This window comes from Nannospalax galili, unplaced genomic scaffold (genome assembly GCF_000622305.1).
Source record: "Nannospalax galili isolate Female #2095 unplaced genomic scaffold, S.galili_v1.0 scaffold236, whole genome shotgun sequence".
In the NCBI taxonomy this organism is placed as follows: Eukaryota; Metazoa; Chordata; class Mammalia; order Rodentia; family Spalacidae; genus Nannospalax; species Nannospalax galili.
In genome coordinates this window covers 497,243-502,525 of record NW_008338710.1, presented here as the reverse complement: position 1 = coordinate 502,525, position 5,283 = coordinate 497,243, and the positions used below count along the sequence as shown (strand labels likewise).

Here is a 5,283-nt window from a genome sequence, read left to right as displayed (position 1 = left end):
GTCTGCTCCCCTTGGTCTGGGGTTCCAGAAGCATGCTCTGAGCCTGACTTTATAAAAATATGTTGTAGATTAAACTCAGGTCCTCATGCTTGTTCAGGCATTGTATTCATTGAAACGTCTCCTTGGTCTGACTCTTTCTTTGATCAAATTAGCATACACTGCAGCAAGTTTTATTTTTATTTGTTCACTTGAAAACAATGTTAGCATTTAATGAATCTCCTCTGTGTGGCTTCAAACCACCAGGACACAGGCAACCCCAACACTCTTAATCTTCTCCTCAACTCTTCTGCTGAAGAATTTGGCCTTCACGATCACCCGCTGCTTAGGGAGCTTTCCCTTCCCCAGAACTTTGTAGTAGCCCGATCGCACCATATCAATGATGGGGGCAACGCCAGCCTTATTTTTGCCAGCATTTACCCGTGTCTGTTCACTGACCAGTGGCCACAATTTATCAAGGTTGACCGTTGGGCAGAAGCTCTGGTTCCTCTTTAAGTGGTAATGCCTCATACCAGCTTTCCCAAAGTAACCTGGATGATATTTGTCGAAGCTGATCCTGTGGTGATGCATGCCACCAGCATTACCACAGCCTCCTGGGAGCTTCCGGTGTTTCCCGATGTGGCGGTGGCCGTGGCTCACGTGGCCCCGCAGTTTCCGGGTCTTCCTCAGTCTGGATGGCAGGGCGGCGGCCGAAAGGAAAGAGCACAAGTTTTATTTTGATATCCTTATGTGTTGTATAGGTTGGTCCTCCTCACCACACTGTGATCCCATCTCTCCTTCTGTACCCTTCAATTCCCAGTGGTCCCCCTTCTGTGTTCATATCACCTGCCTTATTACCCAGCTCACCTCATTCCTTGAAAGCTCTTCTTTTCTTCTTCCCTTTCTAGTGTCATGATCCGTGAATGTACCCACTGTCGTATAAACACATGTACAGAATTAGAAGCTAGGATGCAAATTTGAGACAGAACATGTGGCAGTTGTCTTTCTGAGTTTGGGTTATCTCACTGAGTAGAGTACTTTCCAGATTCATACATTTTCTTGCAAATTTCTTTTTTATTTATGATTGAATAAATTCCCATTATGTGCATACACAAAGTGTTCATTATCCATTCATCTATGGATGGACATCTAGGTTGATTCCATTTCCATACTACTGCAAGTAAAGCATCAATAAGCAGACATGCAAGTACCTCTGTGGTAGGATGTGGAGTCCTTTTTGGTATGTGCCCAGGGAGGGTGTGGCTGGACCATATGGTACTTCTTTTAGTGTTTTTTGTGAAATGTTCACACTGATTTCCATAGTGGTTGCACTAGTGTGGCCTTCCTACAGCAGCAAATGATCGTTTGGTCTCTCCACATCTTCATTGGCATTTGTTGTCATTTTTTTCTTGATGGTAATCATTCTGACTGGAGTGAGGTATGTCAAAGCTGGTTTTCTTCTTTCCGTCCCTCCTCCCTCCCTCTTTCCTTCCTTCCTTCCTTCCTTCCTTCCTTCCTTCCCTCCCTCCTTTCTTTCTCTTTCTTTCTTTCTCTCTCTCTCTCTCTCTCTCTCTCTCTCTCTCTCTCTCTCTCTCTCTCTCTCTCTCTCTCTCTCTCTCTCTCTCTCTCTCTCTCTCTCTCTCTCTCTCTCTCTCTCTCTCTCTCTCTCTCTCTCTTTCTTTCTTTCTTCTTTTCTTTCTTTCAGAAAACATAGGGATGCTCTTCTACCATGTGGACCCCAGGGATTAAGCTCAGGTCCTCAGGCTTGGTAGCAGGTGCCTTTACCCACTGTGCCATCTTGCTGGCTATATAAACAGTTTTAATTTGCACTTTAGAGATGGCTAAGAGATGTTGAACATTTTCAAAAATACTTATTGGCGATTTGCATATTTTCCATTGTGAAGTATCTGTTCCCTTCATTGGCTCATTTAATGATTGACACGGTTTTTTACATTTAATTTTTGCAGTGCTTTATATGTCTGCTAGAGAAACACCTTAGGAACCCACTTTGGGATGTAGGCATAGGTAAGAACTCTTTGAAAAGGACTTCATCATCTCCAGGAAATAATCCTAAGAACTGACAAATGAGATTCCATGGAAGTAAAAGGCTCTGTACAGCGAAGAAAACTCTAGAGGGTGAAAAGTCTAGATGATGGGAGAGAATTTTTACTTGAAAAGCTTTTATTTACTGGTTCTTAATATATTAATTATAAGATTTACAGAAAAAATGGAGCAGGTGACACATCTGGTCCTATATACCTCCCCCCTCTAAATAGTCATAATTCCAGTGTCAAACAGTATCTAAAGTATCACCTGTGCTTTCTTGTTTTCTCTCCTCCAGACCCATCAAACTCTCAAAACCAGTGCACTCTGAATATTTATATAGGTTTTCTTTCTCTAGCATGTGAGCCAGCATCTGTTATCCATTCAGCCGTCTGATTTTTCTATTTGGGGTGATTATTTATAAAGTTATTATAAAAGATTTGTGCAGATTTTTGTTAAGACATAGACTTTATTTTTAAAATGTATTATTTTTGCTTTCTGTGTGTATGAATGTATTGCCTGTATGTGTGTGAGTGCACCTATGTCATGCAATGCCTGTGCAAAGATCAGAAGAGTGTGTTGGACCCCCTTGAACTGGAGTTACAGATGGTCGTTAGCCACTATGTGGGTGCTGGGAATCAAACCCTGGTTCTCTGCAAGAGCAGCCAGTGATCTTAACAGCAGAGCCATCTCTCCAGCCCCAAGATATAAAGTTAACCTCAGCTTTAATAACACCTAGTGCTATGACTGCTGGGTCTTGTGGTAAAACCACATTTAACTTTGGAAGAAAAAGCCAGTTTTCCCCAGTGTTGTAACATTTCTCTTCTTTCTGTCAGTGCACCAGACTTCCTCTTCCTCAATATCTGAAGCAGCATTTAGAAAGGTCAGTTCTTTGAGCTGTAGCTGTTCTAGTACATGAATACTAGTATTCAGTTTTGTTTTAACTTCCAGTTTCTTAATGATTTGTGACGGTGCTCATCTCGTCATTTGCACAGTTGTTGCTTGTGTATCTTTTCTAGTGAGGTGATCTACTCAGGATTTTTGTCCTTTTTTCCCACTGGCTTTTTTGTTTTCTTAGGGTTGGTAAGTTTCCTTTGCTAATTTTGGCTACATATATATTTTCCAAATATTTTCTTAGGGTCCAGGGCAACCTTATATATTTATTTAAGAATATCTGTTACAAATCAGATCCTTTAAATTATCAAGCTCAAATTATCACTAATTGTGGATGACATTTTTTTGCTGTTATGTCTAAGAATTCATCAACAAAATGAGGTCACCAAGATTTATTCTTATGTTATCTTTTAAAAGTCATGATTTTATTTCACAGCTCATAATTTTTATGAACATGTGTCTGATTCATTTTCTCCCTTTCATTGCTTTCTCATTATTTCTTCTTCCTCTTCCATATGGATGTACAGTTGTTCAAGTGCCATTTGTTGAAAACATGATTTTCTCCACATTGAATTGCCTTTACTTCTTTGTCAAAGATCACTTGACTATACTTTTGTAGCTCTATTTCTAGTATGTCTATTCTGTTCCATTGATTTATTTGTCTATAATCTTGGCAACTTCATGTAGCAGAATGGTATAGCAAGTGTTGGAAGCCTTCTCTGTCTTCTGACATTATTTCTCTTCAGAGTCATGCTGGTCATTTAGAGCCTATTGTCTATTCATATCAATTTTAGGACATATTTTCTGGTATTTTCAAATTTCAATTAATTATTGCTGATATTTAAGAATGAATTGATTTTGAAATACTAACTCTGTATCCTTTATCCTTTGTGAAAACTGATTATTGGTGCCAGCAGTTTATTCATTGTTATTGATTATTTGGGATTTTCCACAAAGACAATATCATCTATCAAAAAGACAGTTTTATTTATTTTTCCCCTTCTTTATACATTTATCTTTTCATTTGTTGTTTTATCTAGAACTTCAAGTAGGATGATAAACACGATTAGAAAAAGCCACACTCTTACTTTGCTCCTACTTACAGTCCAGACAGCATTTAGTTACCATAAAGTGTGGTGTTTCTTGAAAGTATTTTCTTAGGTGGTCCTTATTCAGTTAATACAATTTTTCTCTATTTTAAGTTTGCTAGCAGATTTTTTAAAATCCTGAATAGTATGATGTATGTATCACTAATATGATCATATGCATTTTTTGTTTCATTTGCCAATGTAAAGTTTTACATTAATTGGTTTTCAAACATTTAACATGACTTACTAACTTACAATAAATCTAAAAACATATTTTTAGATTATAAGTGGTGCTATCTCATTCTGGAATACCTTCTATATATATCCATGAGCTATGCTGACCCTGTTTTTTCAATTCTTATAATATCTTTATGGGATCTTACTGTAATTCTGATCTCATAGAATAAATGAGTACATATTCCCTATTTTTCCAAATTCTGGAAAAGATTATAAAATTTTGCTAGAAATAACCAGTGCAGATAGTCAGGCATGGTGGTTTATTTATCCTGAATTTTGGCAATTTATTTTTCATGAAATTGTCCCACTTTATCTCCATTAACAACTTGTGGTATGAGATACTATATGTTTCATTGTTATCATTTTAGTGCCCATAGGATCAATAACAATAACCCCTACTTCATTTCTCATAGTAAACAGTTTCTTCCCACATTTTTTCTTGATTAGCTTGGCTGTAGATTTACCAGAATTTTGGCAATTTATTTTTCATGAAATTGTCCCACTTTATCTCCATTAACAACTTGTGGTATGAGATACTGTATGTTTCATTGTTATCATTTTAGTGCCCATAGGATCAATAACAATAACCCCTACTTCATTTCTCATAGTAAACAGTTTCTTCCCACATTTTTTCTTGATTAGCTTGGCTGTAGATTTACCAATATTGTTCGTTTCTTTCTGAAGACCTTCTTTTTGAATCCATTGATTTTTTTAAATACACAGAAAAATTACAGAAAAATTCATTTTTAATGCAAATTGACATTAAGATGTTTGTTTGCACATGTGTTTCTAATCTCTATATATCTGATTATTGCTAGTCACAGTTGGTTACTTTCTGAGCTCCTTGGCATCTGAGCATGGATATAAAATAATTGGGAAGATTTCAATGGTAATGTGTATCACCTCTACTAATTAACATGATGTAAATTTCCATGCTTCCTCCTCAAATATAATGCATTTAAAAATTTTGTTGTTTGTGTGTGTGTGTGTGTGTATATCACACAGAACATCCCAAACCATCTTATTCAACTATACACCCACTTCG

The 5,283-nt window shown here is 37.1% G+C and overlaps 1 pseudogene; it reads right to left on the bottom strand.

Annotated features, from left to right (window-relative positions):
• Positions 1-222: 222 nt before the first annotated feature.
• On the bottom strand, positions 223-693 carry LOC103734349 (annotated as a pseudogene).
• Positions 694-5,283: the final 4,590 nt, after the last annotated feature.